The sequence below is a fragment of the Delphinus delphis genome, chromosome 7, assembly GCF_949987515.2.
Source record: "Delphinus delphis chromosome 7, mDelDel1.2, whole genome shotgun sequence".
Lineage (NCBI taxonomy): Eukaryota > Metazoa > Chordata > Mammalia > Artiodactyla > Delphinidae > Delphinus > Delphinus delphis.
In genome coordinates, this window is record NC_082689.1 from 66,898,282 (window position 1) to 66,925,857 (window position 27,576).

At 37.0% G+C, this 27,576-nt stretch overlaps 1 protein-coding gene and 1 non-coding gene across 7 annotated transcripts in view; one reads left to right on the top strand and one right to left on the bottom strand.

The window, feature by feature from the left end:
• COBLL1 (cordon-bleu WH2 repeat protein like 1) overlaps positions 1-27,576 on the top strand; it is a 161,591-nt gene that overhangs the window by 31,041 nt on the left and 102,974 nt on the right. The window lies entirely within an intron of this gene.
• LOC132428800 (small nucleolar RNA SNORA42/SNORA80 family) lies at positions 22,720-22,851 on the bottom strand. Its single transcript, XR_009520196.1, has one exon. It is a non-coding gene; the product is annotated as a small nucleolar RNA SNORA42/SNORA80 family (small nucleolar RNA).

The following is a 27,576-nucleotide window of genomic DNA, read 5'->3' on the forward strand; positions in this document are numbered from 1 at the left end:
AATCATGAAACTGTATAAAAAAGATAGTACTGAATTTTGTAGCTTGCAGTTTTCTTGCAAACAACTTGAGGAGTTCCAGCAGCCTAGTAAGTTCAGTTGAGGGTGGAAAGTAAACACTGGACCCGAAATTGGAAGTCCTGTGTTTAGTTTGCTACTTTGTTGCCCACTTCTTATTTTAAGAGGGGTGGAAATGCTTTCATTTAATAATTACCTGATGACTTTTACTACCTGTTGGTACTTGAAAGGGCTACCAACTCTGCAATAACACACCCTCGATGTTCCATTTGGATGATGGGAGTCAGTTATATAATGGGAATAATGCTGTTTTTATCTCTTAAGCTGAACTAAACAACGGTGATTCTAGATAAAATCTTTCCTCACAGATAAGCTTTTTGAGTGCCCAGTTTGACTTTATAATTTCGTAACATTTGGTTACCCCCATGAGGTCTTTTGAAGGTTACATGGTTGTTTATACAGTGGTTAGAGTAAATGCATGACTACAAAATCTTTGTTGTTGATTAAACAAGGATGTCATATGACAGTGTGGATTTTCTTTAGGTATTGTTGCGTTTAGCTGTGCTGAAAAACTAGATTTAAAGTACCAACTGACTACAGTGAAAATGTGTAATACTGTATTAATTTAATGTTTCCATGTACATCAATCTATTTGACAATATACCTATATGAATCATAACTAGAAGCATATGTCACTTTCTAAAATATAATTCTGGAAAAGTTAAAAAAATTTTTTTTTTTTGGAAATTTAATTTTTGGTCTTATATGTACTGAAAGAAGTTGTTACTTAAAGGAATCAGTGTGAAATTTTTGGTGAGGTGAATAGTCAAGCCCTAATTTATTTGAGTTTGCATAAATGAACTTTATTGGGTTATGCCATATTTATGGGGAAAATACAAAAGACTATCTCGTTACTCAGTGGGTTGCAATTGCGTAATAAAATTTAATGACTTTAAAAAAAAATAAAGTCCATCCTATATTAAAATAAATCAGGGGCCTACTTTTTTGAACATAGAACCCAGCAAACAGTTATCAAGTGCTTACTTACTATAAGCCAGGCATTGCACCAAGAGTTTAACATATATTTTATTTTTGTAGCATCTCACAGATGAGTGCTAAGATGCTTGTTTAACAGCTGGAGGAATTCAGGAAGAGAAAGGTGAGACCTTGTCAAGGCTGAAGACCTAGAAGGTGGTGGGAGCAGCAGTGTGGACCTGCTCACATTCACTTAACCACTAGTCTACCTAGGCTTCTCTAGTATTACAAACGTATTCCCCCCCTTTTCTTTTTTTTTTTTTTAACGGTATGCGGACCTCTCACTGTTGTGGCCTCTGCCGTTGCGGAGCACAGGCTCCGGACGCGCAGGCACAGCATGTGGGATCTTCCTGGACCAGGGCACGAACCGGTGTCCCCTGCATCGGCAGGCGGACTCTCAACCACTGCGCCACCAGGGAAGCCCGTGTTCCCCTTTTCATGAAGGTTTTTTTCCTGTGTAAATGAAATTTATCATTAATATTTTATTCTAGAATATAAATAAATAGTAGATGTGAACTAAGTAGATTACAAAACTTTAGGAATACAGGGACAAGTATGCCTTACTTACTTCCCTACATAAATCACAAATGCCTAGCACACAGTAGGCCAGTTAATTCATTTTTAAAATTCAATTAAAATACATTTTTGTAGCATAGTGATATGAAAAAAAATTATACATGCATAATGATTTAAATTTTGTCTGTAAAACAGGCATTCACCATAAAGGCATTTGGTGTTCTTGATTACTGATCTAGTTTCTTATATAATACAACGAGTGTCAGAGATTATAATGGTTTTATTCTCTTTCATTTGTGGTGCTGGATGCTGGTGAAAATAAGTCTCAAAATACCTCTAGATAGTTGTGATGTCTTACAAAAATGCTACCACAGAGGATTATAAATTTATATTAATAGTTGTGAGTAGATGTCTAGAGGTTGACTTGGAGGATATAAATGAAACCTGTTTTTTCCCTGAACTTTTGTAGAAAGTTTTTCCTGAATTTTTGTTCAGATTCTTGATTTATTCTTAGCCTTAACTTGATGACAGAAACCTGGACTTGCTTTTTGTCTGTGCCATTTTTTAAAGTTACCTCTGGTTGATTTCATCCTTAATGTCTTTCAGATAAGGATTTTTAAAAAACATTACTTTGATTTTTTTCTAGAATATATATATATATTTTTTTCAGAATATCTTTTTAAAACCAGTCATCACAGAGGCAAGGAAACTGAGAGAGAAACTGGTGCACATATTTGCATTGAGGTAGGAAAAGTCTAACCTGATATAGACAGTGGTCACACATGATGGATTCTAGCCCTCTAATAGTCATTCTTTAGATATATTGTATTTCATTGAATCTAAGGTGCCATCAGATTTTAGATTCACCATTATTTTATGTACCACTAAAAGAAAAACACTGCTAATTAAACTCGTACACTGTTCTTAAATTTTTTTTATTGAGGCATAATTTACGTATGGTAAAATTTACTTAGTTTAATGTTTAGTGCTGCAAGTTTTGACAAACAAAGGCAGTCATAACACACCATCCCAACCACCATCAAACCTGAAATATAGAAAAATTCCTTACACAATGTATTACTACTTAGTTTTTATATTTACTGAAGTTGAAAGGGATTTTAAATTTGACACATTTAATTATATTATTTTTGTGCAATCATAAAAAGGAACATATAAACAAAAGAATTAAACATTTTTTTCTTAAAGTTATTCATATTCTGAGTCTGATTCTTCTTTTGGACTCAGATTTGTCAGTGACTATTATTTTACTCAGTCTTGTCCTCTGCAATCAAGAGCATGGAAGATGATACGGCACTTCTGGAAATATGTTCTACTGTTGCTCCTGGGATTTTCTTTCAAGTTGATTATTGTCTGTTACATAAGTTTTGGCTACCATTTTCTTTTTCTTTCTTTCTTTTTTTTTTTTAAAAATATTTATTTATTTATTTGGTTGTGCCGGGTCTTAGTTGAGGCAGGCGGGCTCCTTGGTTGCGGCATGTGAACTCTTAGTTGTGGCATGCATGTGGGATCTAGTTCCCTGACAAGGGATTGAACCCAGGCCCCCCCACCTTGGGAGCGGGGAGTCTTAACCACTGTGCCACCAGGGAAGTCCCCACAGCTACCATTTTCTTATTTGACTAACTCTAGGTTTTGTTTTTTCCTCAGTTGAGTATACTGTCACTGGAAGTTAAGCATTTCTGTTCAAAGTCAGTAGGAACTTTCTCACAAATTGATGCTTGAAGACTGTATGTTAGTCTTGTTGGATGCATTAAGTCATTGGTCTCATCAGCTGTTTGTTACTTTCAAATATCTTCATCTTCTCCAAGAGCTTTGGTAGTTTCTTTTCCTCCTGTTGTTTTGCTTGTTTGGCAGTACCAAATGTGCAACCGCAGCAGTGCACATAATTCCCTGGGGTTGATGGCAGCATGGCTACCTGGAACCACATGTGGACGTTCCTGCATCATGACTGTCACCTGGCCAACAGCAAGTTTAAGATGCCAATTAGTATAAGACACAACTACAGTTCACACTGGTTAAAAGGTGAAAAAAAGTGTGGATTAGAATTGACAACATAGGGTTTTATGTCGACCATTACACATTTTTATGTGTGAGGAAATTAAGGTACACAATGATTAGTTTAGGGTCATAGAGCTCTTTGGGAGCAAAGCTGAAGCCAGGCACTGGGTTTCTATCTGCTAGTTTGAAGATCTTTTCATAATACCCCTGGGAGAGATGTTTTGATCTAACAGGAGGTTGGTGTGGTAGCAAACGTATTGGCTTGGTGGTCAGACAGATGGGTTGTTTGCATTCTCGTTCTGTGCTTATAAACCTGTGACTCTGGAAGTTATTTGCATTCCCTGTCTCATTTTTCGCTCATCTGAGAAATGGGATGATGATGATACCAACTTCAGAGAATTGTTACAACTAATGAATACTTGCATAAAAATTTGACATATTTGCTTCTCTTTTTTAGAATTGAAAAAATATTATTCTCCTTTCTCCACACTTTCTTCCTTTGTATGAAATTAAACGTGTTGTCCCAAAATGTATGGTTGATAACTCTTGAGACTTCTAAGTGTCTCTATCATCTTGTGAAAATCTGTGGTCCCGGCAGGTAAATGTTGTGGTATGACAGGAAAGTCCATGAGTTTGACATTGACATGAAATATACACTTGGTAATTCCTTCCTCAAGTCATGGCAGCTTCCGGATTCAATAAGTGACTTTAACATAATACTGTTCAAATGTTTAAAGGATTTTATGTTGTTTTGCTCTCTGTATTTTGTTTTGAATAGTTAAGCACAGATGAACTTTAGAAGTTACAAAACATATTCAAATTTTCACCACCCAGAAATCATTTAGCATTTTTAAATTTTATCATCTTTTTTTAAGACAGAAGACATTACAGATAAAGCTAAAATCCCCTTTAACCACCACTCCTGTTCTAGTCACCTTCTAGAAGTGACCAATACCACATAATGGTGTGTGTATTTCTGATCTAATTTTTATACTTATATAATTATAAGCAATATATTGAATGCTTTTATATTTTACTTAATTGGTATATGCTTTTCACATATTTCTTTATTTTTCTTTATATTTCTTTTCAAATAACTTTTGTTTAGGATAGTTTTATTTTTTTAAAGCTCCCACTGTGCACCACATCGCTGATATCTGAATTCCATTTAGGGACCTGAATAAAATTCAACAATAAGAATTTTGAGCTTTGGTGATTTGGAGAATTATTAATTTTTAAAATCTGTTCATGGCATAGATAACAATAAAAAATTAACTTCAATGTTACCATCCAAAAAGTCAAATATTTTGATTTTAGGTGTTTCCTTTAATTGCTTTAAAATTCTAGATTCTGTATTTTTATGACAGTCATAAATCTATATTGCTACAGTCTTCATCAAAATTTTAATATCTACATCATATTTAGTTGCATTGCTGTGTCATTATTTAACTCTTATATGGCACATGCTTCTTTACATAATTGCTTTTAGATGATATAACTTGGAGTTTTAGAAATCAAGCTTTTTTAAAAACAAATTTTCCTGATAAATATTTGCTCTGGAAATATGATATATGACATTCTTACGTTTTTGGAACATTAACTGCTCCCCACCCCAAATTCAATTTTCAGATCTCTTCAGAAAGAAGATCTCGAATCGAATCCATTTCAAATATCAGAAAAGGAAAATATTCCATAGGCAAGCATCCAAAAATATGTTTATTTTCATTAGAAGTATAGGTAACAAAAAACTTCTGATTAGAAGGTGACATAGATTTATGTTGAAATCTATAAAAATGAGTAATTCATTTTCCATATCCAACCATATTTTTATCTTTTGTACATGGGAAGCTATATCTAGGGATATGAATTTGATTATTTTACTTTTTCTGAGATAACTAAAATTTTCTGAACATCTCAAAGTAAAATGAGATAGATGATTTTTTTTTTTTTGGCGGTACTCGTGCCTCTCACTGTTGTGGCCTCTCCCGTTGCGGAGCACAGGCTCCGGACGCGCACGCTCAGCGGCCATGGCTCACGGGCCCAGCCGCTCCGTGGCATGTGGGATCTTCCCGCACCGGGGCACGAACCCGTGTCCCCCGCTTCGGCAGGCGGACTCTCAACCACTGTGCCACCAGGGAAGCCCGAGATAGATGATTTTTAATGAAATATTTGGCATTTATTTTAAAGACTCAACTTTTTTGTTAACATTGTTTACTAGAGAGTTTAACTGAATGTTGCTAGAATTATGTATGATATGAATGTCATGTGAATATATTTATTGCATGAAATTTTGAGCTGAAGTGTGTAAAGGTACCTATGTTTTAAAGTTTGTATATCATGATCAGAGCAACTCATAGTTCTAGAAGATGCTGACTCGAGGCATTTCAAAAGTAATAAATAATTTTGTGTTATATTTAATGAGAATGATTATGATAGTCTTTAATTGGATGAGTTGTTCAGATACTTAAAAAATTGTATATATCATTGAAGTTCAATCATATAACAATCTAGGAATATGCTGTGTCTTCTCTATTATAAATACATCAGTACATTACTGTATAAAGTTGATAATAAGTGACAGATCTCTGAATGAAAGAGTTACAAGTTTGTTTTGCCACTATTTATGTTCTTTAAAGCCCCAAATATGAAATTTACTAATTGATAAAGTCCTTAGTAATTGATAACTTAGAGGTCAAATGTCATCTTGTCATTTCTCAATACTCTGAGAATTGGCTATTAATTTTTGAAAGAACAATTCTGTAATTTTAAAGTATTTTACATTTACTTTGGAATTTTAGACCACAAAATTAGTTTTATATTAATTTTAGACCACAAAATTAGTTTTATATTAATTAGAATTTTAGACCACAAAAATTTTAGACCACAAAATTAGTTTTATATTAATCTTCTGATCATACGGGTGAAGAATAGGGATCCCCAGCCTGACCTTCTCAGGAGCAAGAATTTTGCTGTCTAGGGAAATTTTATTATATAATGTAGGAATAATTCATCATCAGATTTGTTATTTAATAGTAAATATTTATTTCCTTTGTACATGGGTTTTTATACCACATGGTTTATATGAATGTTATTAAACATACCTACCAGAATATTAAAATACATAAACTGCATATATCTTTCAACTTGGTGGTTTCTATAGGAATGTGGGAGGAGATTGCTGAAGGTTCTTTTCTTGAAATTCATCAAGTGTAAATTTTATTCAGATCCAATTGAAATGATGGAATTTATTCACTATGTCAACAAAACACTGTTTTAGACAAGATGAGAATATGAGCTACTTAATGTATTATTTTTTGAGGATGATGTAGTCTGATGACTAAAGAATTATAAGTATGGTGTAGTGCTGTTCTCTAAAGTAGGTACATTGAGACTATTTAGTGAACATTGTAGAAAGTACCACATTGTTTAGCTATAAAAAGAAACATTGTTCTTTCTTTTTGAGACTATATGAGCGGGGCAACAAACCAACTATTTCTGGTTGAAACAATTTCACTTAGTGATAGTCTCTTTCAAACAAACCAACTATTTCTGGTTGAAACAGTTTCACTTAGTGATAGTCTCTTTCAAAGGCGGTGATATAGAAAACACTACACTTTAAAAATCCTGTGGACTTTTGTACTCTATACTTAACACAAATTAAAAAAAAATAGTGGGTAGTATTTTATTGTTTCAATGTATTTAAGTACTTTAAAAATCCTTAACAATAAAGTACATAAATACTTTAAAGTATTATACTAATCTTTAAATATTGGTTAAACTTACACTGTACTTTGGAAAACTAAACTGAGAACAAGGAAGTAAGTAAATAACATAAGGTCAGAGTAACTAAAGCATGTCACGAAGGTCGGGCATTTTCCTCAAAGGGCAGATGGTACTATTTGATTTCAAAAGCAAAGGCAGATGCTAGAAGTAGTGATTTAGAATTGTGGCGATAGACTGCTACAAGTGTGACACACTGACAGCAAGTTGTGATGACTGAAAGAAAGAGGCAGAAAAACTATTAGAACTAGATTCAAGGACTCTGCAGACCTTACTATGAGGACCCATCCATATTGGTAAGCCCCTAAAGTGTTATGTAATCCAGGAAGCATAGAGCATCGAAAATAATATTTACTAAGTTAAGAGAGACCATAAGGCATCAAACTAAGGTATTATAAAATGTGCTTTTTACATTTAAGAAGGTTGTAAAACTAATTATAGACTGGGCCAGAAGGAAAACCTAGTTTATTTCCATAAGTATGAGCTGTACAGAGACATTCTTCAACCTAAAGATATTATTTAAAGCTCAAAGACCGCTTAACCACATGGAAATAATAATAAAATTCTCCTAAGCTCTTAGGGTAACAAAGAAGAAATCAAAATAACAGCTATAGACTATTAAGAAAACAATGCTAATATAATAGTAAGCTATATTCAGAAGCAAACACATATGTATTTTCATACTGTATTTTCATTATTAAACTGGAAAATGTGAGAACATGAAGTAAGAACTTTAACTCATGATGCTAAAACAGAACAAATGAAAGCAGGAGGAAGTAAATGCATAAATAAGTAGGAATTAATGATTTAAGAAACACAGAATTGAAAAACTATGTAGGTTTTTGTGTGTGGGGGGGGAGGGTGACACAGCTCTCCTGCAAATTTAATGAAAAGAACAAAAATGTTATAATAGATTCCAAGAGTTTTAAAGTTACATATAATAGATATGGTGGTAGGTTAGAAATTCCAGGTGAAATGGATGACTATCTAGAAAATATGTAAATTTTTAATCAAGAATTAGAGCTGTTGAATCAAACTGTTGTAGAGAAAAATATGAAAAATGTTATCAGAGGGCTATCCTCCAAAAGGCTCTGGGGTTAGTCAGGGAGGCAAGCTTATTTGGTCTTTTAAGGAAGAGATAACAGTCTTTAAAGATTTACAGAGCATAGAAAAAACTATGAAGTTTCTGAGTTTATTTTTATGTAGTGAACACATCTCGACTAACATTTTACAAAGAAATCCCACAGAATGAAAGAAACCTCTCTTATGAGTATAGCTGTAAAGATGCAAAATAAAATAATATTTAATAAGATAAATTTATCTGTCACTAAGTATGATTATTATCGGAATTCAAAAATGGCTTACTAGTATAAAGCTATATCTCACACCAATAAATCAAGGGAAAATCATGTTCAAGTTTGCATAGTTTATAAGTGGCAGACCTCCGTGTCAAACTCAGTTTTGTGGTGCAAAAGTTAGCTGGTCATTACCCATCCCTGGGAACTCACTCTTATTTCTCCTTACAAACTGAAGTGCTTATCTTAGACTTCTTGGAGGTCATCTCCCTTGCCTTGTCTCCCAGTTTTATCTTCTCTCTCATGCTAAAATAACTCCAAGGCAAGAGGTGCACATCCTTCTGAGCCAGTGAATGTCCTTGACCTCATGGTTGTCCATTCATCCTGTGAATGTTTACTGAGCTCATGCTCAGGACCAGCCACTGTGTTAGAATCTAGGGGGACGAAGGTCAGTAAGAGGGCTCCTGACCGGAAAGGTGCCTGGTCTATCAGTACTTCTCCATACTGTAACAAACTGTTTTTGAGAGGATGTGATTTTTTCCTTTTAATGGTCATTTTTATTCTATATTAGAAAATAATACCTATCAGTTCATGAGTTTGATATGTTATTGCTTAAAATAAAAGAAGTTAAATTGAGTAAAATATATAAATAAAACATTAATATTATACTAATATGGTGAAAACCTTGAAAGAAAATAAATATTGGGAAAGATTAGATAGTATAATTGGACAGCTCAGACAGAATAATATTCTTTATGGAAGTGAAGTGTGTGCCTTTATAACTTCTGCTTTATAGATGTATATAGTTATATATAATTATGTCCTCTAAAGAGATAAAGCATTGACTCTGGCCCTTCCCCCACTGAATAGCTCTTCTCAAAAGATGATGTAAAATTAAAAACTTAGAAACCTAGAAATGGAGGGATATAGATTAAACAATATGTATGTTAAGCTAATAGAAAATGTTAATGTTAATGATGAAATATTAGCTTTATCACTGAAATCAAGAATGAGTCAAAGATGCCTGTCGTCATCAATACTATATACATCATCAACTTTTTCCCTGAAAGTTCTAGATAGTGCCATTAAATCAGATATGGCAATGAGAGGTATACAAATTTCAAAGGAGTGTACTTTTTTCCCCCTCCCTTTTTTCTTTCTCCACCCCCCCGCCTTTGGTAAGTAAGCTATCTAACACCTAAGATAATCAAGGGAAAACATTTAAAACCAATGAAAAGGTTTAGAAAGTTGTCTGGATGTGCAAGTTAATATACATACACCGGTTAGAACCATTAAAATTCAAAACACTGACAGCACCAAATGCTGGCAAGGATATAGAGCAATAGGAACTCTCATTCATTGCTGGTGGGAATGCAAAATAGTACAGCCACTTTGGAAGACAGGTGGGTAGTTTCTTACAAAACGAAACATTCTTAACTATACAATCCAGTCATCACACTCCTTGGTATATATAAGTTTCAAAATGAATTGAAACCTTATATCTACACAAAAACATTCACATTGATTGTTCGTATCAGCTTTATTCATAAATGCCAAAACTTGGAAGCAAACAAGATTTCTTTCAACAGGTGAATGGATAAACAAACTGGTATACCCATACAATGAAACTTTATTCAAGGATGAAAATAAATGAGTTATCAAGCCATGAACAGACATGGAGAAAACTTAAATGTAAATTGCTAAGTGAGAGAAGCCAGCCTGAAAATACACACTGTATTATTCCAACTACACAACATTCTGAAGAAGGCAAAACAATGGAGACAGAAAAAAAAAAATCAGTTGCTAGATGTCAGGGATGGGGGAAAAAGGAATGAATAAGTGGAACATGGGATTTTCAGGGCAGTGAAACTATTCTGTATGATGTAGTAATGATGGAAACATGTCATTAAATTTTTTGAAACCCATTGAACTGTACAACACAAAGAGTGAACCCTAAAGTAAACTACAGACTTTAATTAATAATTATCAGTATTGGTTCATCAGTTGTAACAACTGTACCACACTAATGCAAGATGTAAATAATGGGAATATGGGAGAGGGGAGGGGCACAGCATATATGAGAACTCTTTGACCTGTCTGATCAATATTTCTATAAACCTAAAATTGTTCTTTATAAAAGTCTTTATTAAAAAATTTAATATGGAAAAATCTGCATCTTTGCCTCTTAGCCATTTTAGTGCATCATCATCTTCCAAATCAGTGGAATCTCTGGAGGAGGGGGGAGTAGGAAATGACTCACTGGTGTGAGAAAGAAAGTATTAGAACATTGTTAATATGTAATTTTAAAAGAAACAGAAGTTAATTTTTATTGGTATTTAAAACGTGGATAGGCACTGAGGACAACACTCAGTTTGTGGGTCAGAGACTCTGTGTGTGGTGTTGGAGTCATGCTGTGGGAAGAGAGGTTGCGCTCGCTGAGCTGGGGGCCACCTTGCCAGCCTCATGTGGTTATTACCTTTCATATTGCAATTTAAGTATGGGGTTTTGGAGGGCAGGTTATTTTCTGGGTTCTACAAAGAGGGACAGACAAATGGACAAAGAGGTGGACGTTTCTCCCTCTTTTCCAAACCCCTTTTCCATACCTTGATCTTTTCAGGAAAGCACTCTTGGGTATGGAAGTGGGGCCTAACTTAAGATCCTGTGTTTTTGTGCCTGGTGCTTCTTGGAGCTCTTGGCAGAAACTTGCAGCAGTAGGAGCTTCTTTAATTCCATTCGTTGAGGACACTTGGACTGTGGAGTTGAGTTTCTGCTGCCTCAGTTAGAAATCTGTTTGCTCATAAAACTAAATATTAGTAGAGGTCAGGATCCCAGTAGTATGTGGGGTGGGGAGGCGTGGCGATAGTTTTTTAATTGTTTGGGGATCGCTTTCCATGCGATTACTTTTCAGTTTTAGTGATCATGGTGCATGTCTCCTGATCCTTTGGATATTACCCTAACTCCCTTCTTCTTTTTTTTTTTTTTTTTTTTTTTTTTTTGCGGTACGCGGGCCTCTAACTGTTGTGGCCTCTCCCGTTGCGGAGCACAGGCTCCGGACACGCAGGCTCAGCGGCCATGGCTCACGGGCCCAGCCGTTCCGCGGCACGTGGGATCTTCCCGGACCTGGGCACGAACCCGTGTCCCCTGCATCGGCAGGCGGGCTCTCAACCACTGCGCCACCAGGGAAGCCCTTTCCTCCCTTCTTCAAGATAAAGTTTATCATGGGGAACGAATCCCCCTCCCTACAATATTGCAACCTTTAGTCATTGATTGAAGTGGCGATTTCTGTTCTTCAGAAAGGGATGGATCATTTAGCACTATTATATTGTCTGATTATTGTTTGATTTTGGACAACATCTATCATATCTTCCCTTAATCATTTCTCTGTTTGCTTCCCTTTCTCCTTTCCTTCCTGACTCTCTTAAGTTTGAGTTTGATTTTTAAATGTTATTCCCAACTTGTTGATGGTAAATGTAACTGGATGTTTCTCAAGAGAATTGTAGAGACTTTTCAAAATACTTATATATCAAAATACTGGTATTTCGAGAATGAAACCTGTTAGTATTAAAACTATTTCAGAATTTTACTTTGATTTGTTGCAAGTTTCCCATAGCCTACATCCCTGAACATATTCATGCTCTAACGCCCTCCCTCATGTCATCTAACGGACCTTACTTGGAAAGTAAGTCAGTGTTGTCGGGTGAATGGTGCAGAGGAAGCTGAGCATACACCCTCCCCTTGACTTCAATAACCCCCATCCCTTGCCTTTTCCTGCTGTGCTGACCCAAGTGAACTCAGTCTTTCCACATTTAAATCATTCCCAGCCCCCACGTTTACTACTGGCAGATGCTCCCACATGTTTGCATGCGTGAATTGTTAGAGCTTAGCCTTCGATGTAGAGGTACATGTTTGGTCTGTGGGATTTATGTTGGATATTCCTTTTTATTAGATGATACTTTATGGAATTATGATGAGTGTTCCTCACATGCCAGGTACTGTGCTGAGCACTGTGAGGTCTACAAAAATACAAGTCTTTTACTTTTTTTTTTTTCGATTCTTAACTTTAATTTCCCCACAGATACGCTTTTCTTTTCTGATTGGATGGTTAATGGCATCCATTTGTGAATGTTAATCTCCTGTTATTTAGTTGCTAAACTCTGTATTGCTAGATTCTAAGCTCAAATGAACTTTCACACTTACTCCAAGTGTAACTACAAAGAATCAGGAAAATACATTATTATTATGTTCTTTTTATTTTTCCTTTTGAATGCTCAAGAAACAAAATGTGGTTCAGATGACTAGCAGTGTCTGTGGGAGTTTATACTGTAGCCCGATCTCCCTTCAGCCTCTAGAGCCCATTTTTTTGTTAGAAATGTATTGCGTGTTCACAGATAATGGAAATAAATGTGTTATTGTGCAATTTCCTTCTCCTGTCATGGATATTTTTACTTTAAAATGGCATGGAGAAAGGAATAAGTCAAAAATTATGTGGCCGTCTGGAAATAAATGTCCATTCTCTAACATTTTTTTTGATTAACATAGGTAAACTTCACATTAATTGGGTGTACAGTTCCAGGAATTTTGGCTTATGCACAGATTCATGAAAACTCTGCCACAGTCAGGACACAGAACAGTTCTGTCCTTCCAGAGAAACTCTTCTTTGTAGTTACATCCTCCCCCATCACTGACCCTTGGTGACCACTGATCTGTCTTTCGCTATAGTTTGACTTTTTAAGAATGTCATAAAAATGGAATCATAAACTTTTGAGACCATCTGCTTTCACTTAACATACTGCCTTTGAGATTCATTCACTATGTGTATCAGTAGTTCTTTTTTTATTACTTAGTGTAGTATTACATAGTATGGATGTACTACAGTGTGTTTATCCATTCACCCATTGAATGCCATTTGGGTTGCTTCCAGTTATGAGTCATTATGAGTAGAACATTCACGTACAGGTTTTTGTGTAAGCACTAAGTTTTCATTTCTCTGTGTCTAAGAAAGTGATCGCTGGGTCATGCGGTAAGTGTGTGTTTAACTTCATGAGAAACTTCCAAACCATTTTCCAGAGTGACTCTACCATTTTGCATTCTACCAACAATGCATCAGTTTTGTTTGCTCTGCATCCTCATCAACACTTGGTATTATCCATATCTATTTTAGCCATTCTAATAGGTGTGTAGTGATCTCATTTTTTTTTTTTTTTTTTTTTTGCAATATGTGGGCCTCTCACTGTTGTGGCCTCTCCCGTTGTGGAGCACAGGCTCCGGACACACAGGCTCAGCAGCCATGGCTCACTGGCCCAGCCGCTCCGTGGCATGTGGGATCTTCCCGGACCGGGACACAAACCCGTGTCCCCTGCATCGGCAGGCGGACTCTCAACCACTGTGCCACCAGGGAAGCCCTCATTTTGTTTTTAATCTACATTTCCCTAGTGGTGCTAGGTGTTGGTAGACCTTCTGGTGTACTTATTTGCCTTTTGTTGATCCTCTTTAGTGAGCTGTCTGTTTAAGCCCTTTGTTGATTTTTTAAACAGGCTTATTTGTTTTCTTATTGTTGAATATTCAGTTATTTATATATTCTGGATATAAATTCTTTGTCTAATATGAGTTGCAGATATTTTCTCCCTGACTATAGTTTGTCCTTTCATTCTCTTAAGGGTGTATTTTATAGGTCAAAAGTTTCTTATTTCAATAAGGTCCAATTTGTCAATTTTTTTCTTTTATGGATTGTTCCTTGGTGTCTTATCTAAGAAGTTGTTGCCTAACCCCAGATCATGAAGATATTCTCCTGTGTATGTTTTGTGTGTTTTGTAAGCCTTACAGCTTTCCTTTGTAATTAGAGCTATTATTTACCCTGAGTTAAGTTTTGTTAAAGGTATAGAGTGTTTTGTTTGTTTGTTTTTTAGCGTACATATGTCCAATTATTCAAACATCATTTGTTGAAAAGACTATCCTCTGTCTATTGAATTTTAACCTATGTCAAAAATAAGTTCTTTATATTTGTGTGACTTTCTTTCTAGGCTCTCTATTGTGTTTTGTTAATCTATGTGTCTATCCATTTGTCAATACCACACTGTTTTGATTAGCTTTATAGTAAGATTGAAATCGAGTAGTGTGGGTTCTCTAGCTTTCTCTTCTTTTTCAAATTGTTTCTATTCTCAGTCCTTTGCCTTACTATGTATTTTACAATCAGCTTGTCTATAGCTGCAAAAATTCTGCTGGAGGTTTTTTTTTTGAATTTTATTTATTTTCTTATATAGCAGGTTCTTATTAGTTATCCATTTTATACATATTAGTGTATATTGCCAATCTGCTGGAGTTTGGACTGGAATTGTGTTAAATATATGGATCAATTTGGGAAGAATGGACCTTTTTACTGTGTTGAGTCTTCTAATCCATGAACATTGTATGCCTCTCCATTTAGTTAGGTCTTCTCTGATTTCTTTTATCAGTGTCATGTAGGTTTCAGAATATAGATTCTGTATACATTTTGATGAAGTTATATCCACATAGTTCATTTTTGTGGTATTTTAAATTTTTTCTTGACTATTATGTAGAAATATTTTTGATTTTTATGAGAGGAAATTTTTTTTTAACAACTTTATTGGAGTATAATTGCTTTACAATGGTGTGTTAGTTTCTGCTTTATAACAAACTGAATCAGTTATACATATACATATATGCCCATATTTCTTTCCTCTTGCGTCTCCCTCCCTCCCACCCTCCCTATCCCACCCCTCTAGGTGGTCACAAAGCACCAAGCTGATCTCCCTGTGCTATGCAGCTGCTTCCCACTAGCTATCTATTTTACGTTTGGTAGTGTATATATGTCCATGCCACTCTCACTTTCTTACAGCTTACCCTTCCCCCTCCCCATATCCTCAAGTCCATTCTCTAGTAGGTCTGTGTCTTTACTTTATTCCCGTCTTGCCCGTAGGTTCTTCATGACCTTTTTTTTTTTTAGATTTCATATATATGTGTTAGCATACGGTATTTGTTTTTCTCTATGAAAGGAAATTTTAAAAGATATTTCACTTTTTATTTCTGTGCATTAAGAGACCACTTTCCTGCTCCTTGACTCTGAACTACTGGGCTTCTCTTTGCATCTGTTGTCTGCTTCTGAGTTTTGGGCTGCCTTGAGTCCTGGCTGGGGTATACTGAAGGGAAAAAAATGGTTAATTCATCACCAGTTCAGTGGTACTTTGAATTTTGGTCTTCTTCAGTCTACTTGCTCCAGTTTACTCTGGGTCCTCAAATTGTTGCTTCATGCATTCCATCTAAGCTTTATATCTGTATTCTATTCGAGAGACAGGGTAGTGTGTGCTTACCTCATCTTTCCTGCACCTAGAACCAAGAACAATCTCTTTTGCAGTGACTGTAACTAAGTCTTTCTAATCACATATCAAATTTTGTTTGTTGGGCTTCCCTGGTGGCACAGTGGTTAAGAATCCACCTGCCAGTGCAGGGGACACGGGTTCGAGCCCTGGCCGGGAAGATCCCACATGCCGCGGAGCAACTAAGCCCAAGTGCCACAACTACTGAAGCCTGTGCTCCTAGAGCCCGTGCTCTGCAACAAGAGAAGCCATCGCAATGAGAAGGCCGCACACCATAACTAAGAGTAGCTCCCGCTCACTACAACTAGAGAAAGCCCGCGTGCAGCAATGAAGACCCAATGCAGCCAAAACTAAATAAAATAAATTTTTTAAAAAGGATAGAAATTTATTTAAAAAAATTTTGTTTGTTATTATCAGGCAATCCACATATGTGTTGAGATCTTGTAACATTTCTCCCTTGTCTACTCCCTGTCAGGAAAATTACAGTACAACTCTTTTCTTAACTCTGAATGCCCAACTCCTATTTATAGTCTTAAAGTATTTATTAAAGGAAAATAATAATTTTTGGTTTGAGTAATTGGAGTTGAATATGTGATGTCAGAGTAACATTTATGACAATTTTCCTTAAAGAAGAGAAGTCATGAAAAATTATGTTTGAGCTATTTAAGACTGATTCTGCTGCCAGCCTTGGCAAACTGTAGAGAAGATTGGAGAATTGCTATTTAAAAAACAAATCTGTGTATGAAACAAATTGTGGGAAATCTGTTACACATTTAAAAATTTTATACAAATGATGATGAGATGTAGAGGCGGGTATTTTAAAGAGGGAATAAACTTCCTTAATTTGCCTAGGAGTCTCAGATTTTGTTTTTTTATTCACTGCTGATTTATCCACTCAGAAATTCAGTAGTGAGAGCCTTGACAATTTTTGTCTTGAAATTAGGGCAAATACATTTTCTTTTAAATTTATTGACCACTTCCGTGTTTAAAGTTTGCTTTAGGTATACTAAGCACAAGCCAATATAACCATAGATTTCTGACCTTATCTCCAGTAATAACTGATCCTTTCAATGTAAATTTTAATAATTCTGTAGCCAGGCATAATCATTTAGTAGTAAAATTATGTAGTTTCAGTTTCAATCTGGTTTCCCCGGAAATTGAAACTATTTAGTAACATTTGTATCTGTTAGAAGACCTCTTGCTTGGCGAAAAAGGTAACAAAAGAGAGGTCACGGGCTTCCCTGGTGGCGCAGTCGTTGAGAGTCTGCCTGCCGATGCAGGGAACACGTGTTCGTGCCCCGGTCCGGGAAGATCCCACATGCCGCGGAGCGGCTGGGCCCGTGGGCCATGGCCGCTGAGCCTGCGCGTCCGGAGCCTGTGCTCCGCAACGGGAGAGGCCACAACAGTGAGAGGCCCGCGCACCGCAAAAAACAAAAACAAACAAACAAAAAGGTCACTTCTTTCTTAGAGGAAGAAGGTACTCACTGGCTTTTTCAAAAGTGGGCACAGTGTCCTCCATATTTCCTCCCGTTTTTCTTGGAAGAAAAATGTATCTTAGTTCAAAAAAATATAATCAGAGTGTCTTGAAAACACAAGCTGACAAAATGCTTCATTTTGATGAAGGATAGACATCCGAAGGGAGGAAGGGGAAGATGGTCATGATGAAATGAAAGAGCATAAACTCCGGGATCAGAAAGATTCCACCGAGGATTTATTTGGACATTTTTGTCTCTCAGGTGAGCTCATGAAGGTTTTAGACTGATAAGAATTTGCTGCAGGAAGAGGCAGCAAGATCATGGGGGATGATGTTCTGTGCCCCTGGCTGGGGCAGGGTCTACCAGATGTCTCTCCCTGTGGACTCCCCCAACCCCCACCCCCACCCCAGCCCAGGCCAGGAATTCCAGGAAGCCCTTTCCTCTTCAATGTCCCAGTGCCCTCCATACGAAAGCTTAACATCATGCCTACTTTAAAGGAGGGATGCGTAAAGGAATTCCGTTGTTTAGCTCAAGGCCTGCATTGAAGCATTTGGAACTGAGAGACAGTAAACTGTTAACTGACACAGCATCTGTTGTGAGGGGTTATGCCAACATATCAAATCTAGAAATTATGCAGAATGTGAACTTGGGTACTCATTTGGCCTTGCATGCAATTTCCTATCTTCTGAAGGAATGAATTATAAAACTTACGACAACTGAAATCATACCAATGGTATATGAAAGACTTGCTGAACTTTGATCATAACATCCCTTAAATCTTCAGGAAGCTGTTTAGTTTGCATCAGCTGGTCTCAAGTTAATCGTGGTTGTCTTGTTCGTAGAGGGTGTTTCGGGCTGTAGTTTAAGGGTAGAAGTTTGCGGGTCCATCTTTCCCTCTCTGATACCTCTTATCACCCCCTCTCCCAGCTTGTCTGGCAGATTTCAGCCCGCAGGGACCCAGCATTGCCTAGCTTGGTAATGCCTGCACATGAAAGGACTTTCAGTTACATTGATATTTTACCTGTGACTGATGACATCAGCAAAATTCCTAGAAGCAATGCCTCATTTTCCTTCTAGCCTTGTGAATAGCATTGACTTTTAGAACGTTTATGGGCAATTCTAGATGTGAAAGGATTTCAATTAATTTTTTTTCCGTCAGACAGTTTTATTAACTAAACACCTTCTCTTCTCTTTGGAAGGCCAGCCACTCCATCTGTCATCACACACCGTAAAATTTTATGAGATTGGTTACCTGGGCAGACACCCAACCTCTTTTTAAGGTTTTTATTAATTATAATAAGTTTATGTTAATATTACTTTATTAGAAATATCCATTCTAGAAAGCTAGAAGATATTAATAAGCAAAAGTAAGGTAAAGTGACATTCTGTTACCCAGAGATTATCTTTATTTACCCTTCAAGGTGTAGAATTCAAGATCTGTTTATGCCCACACACATTTGTTTTACCCAAATGAAATGCTGTTCATGCTGGTTTATCAACTGCTTTTTTTTTTTTTCTTTTGCTCTGTTAATGCTCTTCACCTTTCCATGTCAATAGATTTTCATTTTATGTAATACCCAGTCCATTCTCACATTGGCTCAGTTGGCTCTAACACATTTATAAGTACTTTGTTCTAATTAGGATCTACTCTGGGGCTTTGCTGTGCATCTGGTTATGTCCTGTAAACTTCCCAAGTCATGACGCTGACTTTTGAAAGGACCAGGCCATTTGTCCTACAAAATATTGCATTTTCTGGATTTTTCTGTTGTTTCCTTGTGGTGGTGTTAGCTTGTTCTTAAATCCCTCTATATGGAACAGTTAGATCTAGGCAACATGGACTGAAGTTAAATGGTGTTTGACTAGAATATACTGTAGATGGCATCATATATTTCATAACATGTCACATCAGGAGGCACAAGCTCAGCCTCAATTTTCTTAGAGTGCAAACCTAGAGAGAGTTAATTTAACTGGGAGGTGGTAATTGGGCAATTTATCCACTCCAGGTACAAGAAGGGTTTGGAAGGTATTTGCATGGTAAGTTTAATAAAATACAGTGAGTCAATGGAAATGATGAGTAGTAAAATACCATGAAGAAATTTAAGTGGCATTCAATTCACTTTAATTTGCTAAACCCTGAGGGAATTGCATATTTTTTATCAGAAGTAAAAAATATCCTTTTTCTATTATAATTTCTTCTCTCTGTCTCCGTCTGCCTCTTTTTCTCTTTCTCTCTGTGTATGTGTATAATATGCATAATATTCCTCTCCTGTTGAAGACTTTTCGGTGTGTATCCTTTTAGCCTTGTGAGTGCTTCAAAGTACTGTGTCACTTTAAAAAAAAAATTAAAGTTCTCCTTTTAGCATGCTGTTATAAAGGAGTAACTTTAAAAGAAGCATCTAGGGTAGTTTCCCTTTCAAAATAAACATATTTGATTACTTGATATGTGGAAGCAACTTTTCCCTAGAGATGAAGATGAGAAGAGTCCTAGAAGGAAGTGGGCTTAGTGAAGACTGGTAACTGTGATAAGTATTTCTCACAATTCACTTTTGTTTGTATTGGCTCTTGCTGTTGGCATTGACTTAGGAGGCTCAAAAATTCATATTCTTGGCTTTTCTGAACAATACCAGGTCTTAAATACTAGTACTCGTTGGGTGGGGAAAGGATTTGTGAGTTTAACAATGTCTTTTGCTTTTATGTATAAATGGTATTGACTTAAGAAGAAAACACTAGAGCAACCCAAGGCAGGGAGGGTGGAGAAAGGGGTGGGGTGCAAGGGGATGTATTTGAACCATCACACTTTGTGTAGGGAGATGAAGTTCCCTTGTGATTCCTGGGCAGTTTAAGTACCTGTGCCGTGTATGTACTGAGCCCCACTTAGTCCTATTCTTTCTCCTCCCTTCGTCTCTGACTGCATTGTTCAGGGGTGTGCCCCTGACTGAACAATGGGATTTGCCAAATGGTATGAAATTTGCTGGGTCATCACTGTGCCTGAAGTAAAGGGTCACTGAAATGTCAGAATTCTAAGTATGGCATTGTACGATTTTTAAGGACGTCTGCATTTCCCTCACCTGATTTTTGTCTTCCCTACCCACCTCACCCCATGCCCTCCCCCAAATCACCTGAAATGAACTGGTATCTGTATACTTCTGGAAATTCTTACCAAGACTGCCCCCAGGTGTAAGATGCCTCTCAAACTCGAAGACATTCCTTCTACTCTTCATACGTAGCATTTAGATGAGTGCAATTTTCTTTTATCTTACATCTATGGAATGATTTAGGTACCGCTATTGCCAGGATACAGATGACAAGGCTGTGGCTCAACTTCAGTTTTGAGGTTTGGATTTTTCCTTTTAAGCAGTTGGCACCTTAAAAAGGCAGACAATTCTTTTGCTTAACAAAGAGTTCTGCTGTTACTTCCTTCAAATTCATTCTTCCTCTTCTAAGTATATGTGACCTGGTGATTATAAATAGAAAACCATATGATTTGGGGGGCCTAACTATGATTGAGTAATTAAATAACTTATGTAAAATTGTTTAACTATCATGTAAAACTTTTCATAATATGAATTTTAAAACACACACACACAAATCTTTAATTTGTAATTGAAAACTGCCTTTATAATGAATGACCCTAATGATGTTCATACTTCGTGCTTTATAAAGGAAAATACTTACGGTCTTATTGATTTTTCTGATGAGTAAAATGGTACTAACCTCAGCCTGCTATAAATAGGCACTGTACTTGGTTTTGAATTGCTGAATGGTTTCTCGTACAAATGTCTTTCTTATTCTATGAAATACTAGGATTCTTTTTTCCTTTTTATTTCTCATCACATGTACACCCATTAATATTGGAAGGGAATTTCACGTAGAACTTAACATGGAAGCTATAAAAACAAAAATCTTTCAAAGTACAGCATGTTTCCTGGTCACTAGTGATTTGAGTCGTAAGGATCCATGCAAAAACAAAGATTAATTAGGGTAAAACATTATCATAAAAGTCTCTCATTTGTTTTCCTCTAGAATTTTCTGGCAAAATAAAATGTATGTCAAAATTACATGCAAAAATACTTGAAATTAAGTCTTGTTAGCTAAAATATATCACATTTGTAAAAGATTCAGTTTTGATAGTGCTGGAAATCTAAGATGGTATAAATCCCTTCTTTCTTAGTTTTATATTTTAAAGAAAAGGCCAAAACCTTTCTTTTATAAACCACTATCATGTATCAGGGTTTTCTTCCAGCTGAAAAAAATTTTCCGTTTATTTCTACAATATAAATAGTGTGCAAGTCACCCCAGAAAGGGATATACTGGGTATTTCAGAGACCTGAATCATAATCTACTTGGGGGTAGGTCTGGCTCACAAGGGTAAATTTAAGAGTTTCTGCCCTTTGCTGCTGGGGTGGGGGGCGCGTCTAGGAGCATGTTATCTCTGGACTGCTTTTGGAATTAAGGGGCACAAGATAAAGGTGGTGATTCTTTTTACCCTAGGCTGAGTAGTGATCCCTGATTGGAAATTCAGTGGAGTTTCGTGGTAAGAATGTTTATGGGTGGGAACTACAGGGTGTGTCTTCCCATGGAATGTCCACTCCAAGGAGAGGTCTGGAGTATTGTAGGCCATGGAAGGGATTAACCCTGGGGTGGGGCAGCAGTAGGTCACTTAATCTTCCCCAATACTGATTTTCGGGCAGGAGTTTTTGAAGGGTAGGATCTTCACAGATAAAGAGTATGTGCTTAAAAGTGTTGTCTCCATATACACAGCATTAGTAAAAAAAAAAAAAAAAAAGGATGTTTCAAAACTTTAAGTATTCCTAGAAGTCTTATTGAGCCAAAAGAACTTTTAAGTGACTTGAAAATGGAATTTTTCCCCCCCTTATGGCATCTAGTGCTTGTTAAGTTACTTTACATATGCAATTTTAATACATAGTGTTTAGCAGTGTTTCTGTGTGGTTGGTACTGAGCTCTTTGAACATTGAGGAAACTGAGGCCCAAGGTCACATAGTGAGTAAAGGAGCCTGAGGCCCTAGGTATTAACTTGTGTTATATGTTTCTTAGTCATAATGCTTTGTAAAAAGCTGACCATTTTCAGTTATGAGATAACCAAGACCCTAACTCTTCTTTCAGGAGCAAATGGGAAATTGGTTTGGGAAGTGGATCTACTCCTTATTTAAGGTAGCCTCTCTTATGCGTTTATCAAAGGAGGATTTGGATTAACAAAATAAAATAATTGAGCACTTATATATATTTTTTCCCCACTGTGCAACCCGCTTCAGTGCCTGCAGCCTACAGGCAGAAGCCGGGCAATGGTTCTGAGCCAGTTTGCTCCAGCATGGGACACTATGTGAGGCCCAGGGGGATGGGCCTGCCATAAATCCAAACCCATGCATAGCACTTATCTTTTTAAATATCTTAATACAAATGTGTAGTATCAGTTTTCAGTTTCAGAACATAAAAGAAAACCTAGCTGTTTTAAATAGAAAAGAAGGGAATGATATTGATAAAAGTGTTGGCAGTTAAGAGCAGCAGGACCTAGGCTAGGCTGTTAGGTGTGTTAACGCCTTTTATCTGGCCTGGCAGGGGCACTGCTGCTTCTGCTACAGTCAGGAAGGTGGAGAAGCTGCCCTTAGAGTATCACTGTGATGCAGAAAGAAAAAAAGTGTCCCATCCATGCTTTGCTTTTTTATACCCATGAGATTAGTTACTGGACAAAGGAGTGCGTGGCAGCAAAACCCAGCGTCTCACAACCTTGCTTAGCTCACTTTCTTCTTCCTAATCTCGTGCCTGCATATCTAATTTGTAGACCCATGGTTGCAAGGGAGCCTGGAAAAAGAAACGTGTAGGGTTTTGGCCTCTGTCATACAGGAAGGTACACAGGAAGGACATTGGTATGGAGGTTGAGCTCCAGTCCACTATGTCCATCCTACCATTAATACCATTAAAAAAGAATCATGGCGATGGAGGAGACCTGGCTTTGTTTTCCATGACCACATTTCCTGACCTTCCTCACCTCTGACCCTCATTAAAATATCACCTTGGGCCTTTCTGGTCCTATGTCCTGTGGAAGATTTTCCAATTTTTCCAGTGTTTTGAGGGAGTACATATATAGTTGACAAGATTTTTTTTTTTTCTAACAATAATTTAATTTCTGAGAAACTGCCATCATGATATGTTAGCAGCTTCTAGATATAATCTGTTTGCTGTTAGGATGAGTGTTCATTTTTTTTCCTTCCAGTTTTTTTGAGATACAGTTGACATGTAGCACTTTATAAGTTTAAGGTGTACAGCGTAATGATTTGACTCACATACATCACGAAATGATGAGCACTGTAAGTTTAGTGAGCATCCAGTAATCTCATTTAAAAAACATTTTTTTCCTTGTGGTGAGAACACTTGGGATTTGATCTCAACTTTCATATATAACATAGAGCAGTCTTAATTATACTGATCATACTGTACATCACATCCCTAGTACCTTTTTATCGTATAACTGGAAGTTTGTACCTTTTGACCACCTTTATTCTGCCCCTCCCCACCCCTGCCTCTGGTAACCACAAAGATTTTTTTTTAACCATGCCATTCGGGAAGTTTTTGGTGAATAAATACTTTTAAAATAAATATTTGATTAATATGTGCAGTTATACTTTTTTAAAAAACATTTTTAGGAGGTTGGATATTATAGCAAATGGAGCAAGGGATGCTAGAGCTAAACTCTAGTTCTTCATCCCAAAGTACCGGAAAAAAGTAGTTAGTGATATAACTCTGGGAGAGTATTCAGCAGAGTACTTTTTCAAAGGTAAGCTGCAGAGAATAAAGTGTGTGTGTACAATATAAACTTCTGTATTTATATATACCTTATTTCTGGATGGAAAGTAATTTAGATGTGGATTTTCCTGGAGATTTCTGATGGGAGTTATCTTTTGGAGAGCACATTATAAGGCAATAGTTCAAGTTATGCAAAAGTGTGGAAAGGAAGGAAGTTATTTCTAAGCTAAAATTGTGTCTTTTGGCATTGTTTTTAGTTCAGGTGCCTAAAACTGTCAAAAGCTGAATTGGCTTCTAGAGAGAAGTAGTGTCCTCCAGAACTTTCCCTCAGTGACCGTTGCTGTGTTATGTAAACCATGTTTCCTTTTCTGGAGTTCCTTGTGTAGTCTTTCCAGTTTTTTCTTTACTGATCTTCTTAAAAGTTTTTATGCTTAGTGAGCAAATATAAGATACCAGTTTCTAAGCTAAGAGAAAAAATTGAGGAAGGAGTCTTTGGTTCATGTTTAATTATAGAGAATTTGTATTCATATTTTTATCTTGATATTTGTATTTTTATCACCTTCATCTGTTTCCTCTCAATGCATTTGAGTATAAGAAAAAAAAAGAAAAAAAAGCACAACTGGTAAGCTAAAAAAACCAGCTGGCTGTTTTGGAAGTGTTCATGGTTATGTAATTGGCCCAATATGTATAAAACGTCCATCAACTTAAGGGCAGGAAAGTAAGTAGTAATCTTAGCTGAGCATTATCCAGTTACACTCAATTATTACTTATTTTGGAAAACGTCCTGTAAAAGGGGTAATTGCAGAGAGAATATCTGCAATTACAATCTAGATTTTGATGTGAGAAATAGGCTTGCTGATTATAGGTTTTCAGGTAGATATTTAAGTAGTAATTAAATTAATCTTCTCACCTATTCTGAAATCTGAATAGAAATAATACAATGCTAAAAATATAGAGACTTTTGAGAATTAAGGGATTGGCTAAGTATTCAGCTGTACCCTCTGAACCTCTCTACTCAGGGATAAACACATTACACACCTCCCTCTGCTTGTCCACGTTATTCATGCCCTTCAAGAACATTGTGTTTCCTTTGGAAGATAGTCATTCTCCTAAGCACAGAGGTAATACCAATACTAGTTTTTCCCTGTGCCCTGTTTTTGCTTTATATTCTGTACTCTTGCCAGAGGGGATATAAAAAATCAAGAATCTTACTGCCTTAGAGATTGATACCAATTCTCACTACTTTGGAGATTGATACTGTCTGGCCAAACACTCTTGGCCATGTAAACCATGTTTTCTTTTCTGGACTTCCTTGTGTAGTCTTTCCATCTTTTTTCTTTACTTATCTTCTTAAAAGTTTTTATGCTTAGTTAGTAAAATAATAAGATACCAGTTTATAAGTTAACAGAAAAATAGCTGCCCTTCCCCTGCCAGTTTTTTCTCAGTCGCTCTAAACTGTCATCATGGTCTCTATTAAGATGGAGTATTCTATCTTAATGTTTTGTGTGTGTGTTTTTTTTTTTAATTTTAAAAACAAAAACAAAAGCCCCCTCTCTTGTGGTCCTGCCAGCTATCTCCCTTGTTGCTACTGGAATTAGCATACCTCTGAAATGATAAAATCAGAAATTTCACTCACTCTACAGATTCTTTTTTTTCTTTTTAAATTTTTATTCATTTGTTTATTTATTTTTGGCTGCATTGGGTCTTCATTGCTGCGAACGAGCTTTCTCTAGTTGTGGTGAGCGGGGGCTACCCTTCGTTGTGGTGTGTGGGCCTCTCACTGCAGTGGCTTCTCTGTTGTTGTGGAGCATGGGCTCTAGGTGCGTGGGCTTCAGTAGTTGTGGCTCGCAGGCTCAGTAGTTGTGGCTTGCGGGCTCTAGAGCTCAGGCTCGGTAGCTGTGGCACACGGGCTTAGTTGCTCCACGGCATGTGGGATCTTCCTGGACCAGGGCTCGAACCCGTGTCCCCTGCATTGGCAGGTGGATTCTTTTTTTTTTTTTTTTTTTTTTGCGGTACGTGGGCCCCTCACTGTCGTGGCCTCTACCGCTGCGGAGCACAGGCTCTGGACACGCAGGCTTCGCAGCCATGGCTCACAGGCCCAGCCGCTCCGCGGCATGTGGGATCTTCCCACACCGGGGCACGAACCCGCGTCTCCTGCATCAGCAGGCGGACTCTCAACCACTGCGCCGCCAGGGAAGCCCGGCAGGCGGATTCTTAACCACTGCGCCACCAGGGAAGCCCGACAGGCGGATTCTTAACTACTGCGCCACCAGGGAAGTCCTCTACAGAGTCTTATCCTCTCTTTCCTACTAAACCCATTCTACTACTCTTTACATCTCTTCTTATATGTTTTTAGTTATCTGGCTTCTTATGCATTTATTTCTTTGTTCTCTCTAACCTCCCAGGTCAGTCATTTAAACTGCCTTCAACAGCCAGCTCAGTTTCAAGTTTTCTTTTCTCCCTAGACAAACTTTGGCTCAACATGCCACCAACTGTAAACCTGAATCAGCCGAAATTATAATATCCCCCTTTTCAGTCCTCCAGCTAGTGGGTGCTACTGGAGGGAGAAAGTGGGCCTGGATAACCTGGTGGCAGATTCTCTGCATATATCTCATGTAATTTTCTGAACCTCCATGGAAGTTACTGTTATCATCTTTTTCTACATTTAAAAAAAAAAGAAAAAAAGAAGAAGAAGAAGATGCCAAGTTGATTTGAATCCAGGCCTTCTGATGCACGATAGTTCAATAGATGCAGTAGTTCCAAATGTCACGTCTGCACATCAATCTTTCTTGGGGAAGAAAGTCTCTCTTCCCCTGATTGTCAAAAAAGACTCCTGGGCTTCACTCTGGGTCAGCTTTAAGCCATGGTCTTCATAGCAATTCCTATGACCAGAGTAATGCCAGCCTCCAATTGGTTTGGGCTTGAATTATTGTCAATCACAGTAGTAAGGTTGTGAGATTTTTGCCGCTTATTTTAGGCCATTAGGGCCCACTTATGTGGCTAGCTTATGGAAATCAATCTTCCCTAGTCACCAGAACTGCTAAACTGTACAAGAAGTACGAAATAGATATTGAGGAAGCAACTGACAAGAGTCTATTACGGTGGCTGTTATTTTTATTCCCTATAACAAAAGGGCTTCTTACACTTTCAAATTCTAATAGTTTATTTCAGATTTTGTTACAGAAATTAAGACTAAATCACAAGAGAGGAACATCTGAAATCAATAATAGAGCAATTTTGTGGGGTTTACTTTCTCCAGAAGCCTCATATGGGTCTAGGGAAAGTTTTTTTTTTTTTTTTAATTTATTTATTTTTATTTTTGGCTGCCTTGGGTCTTTGTTGCTGCGC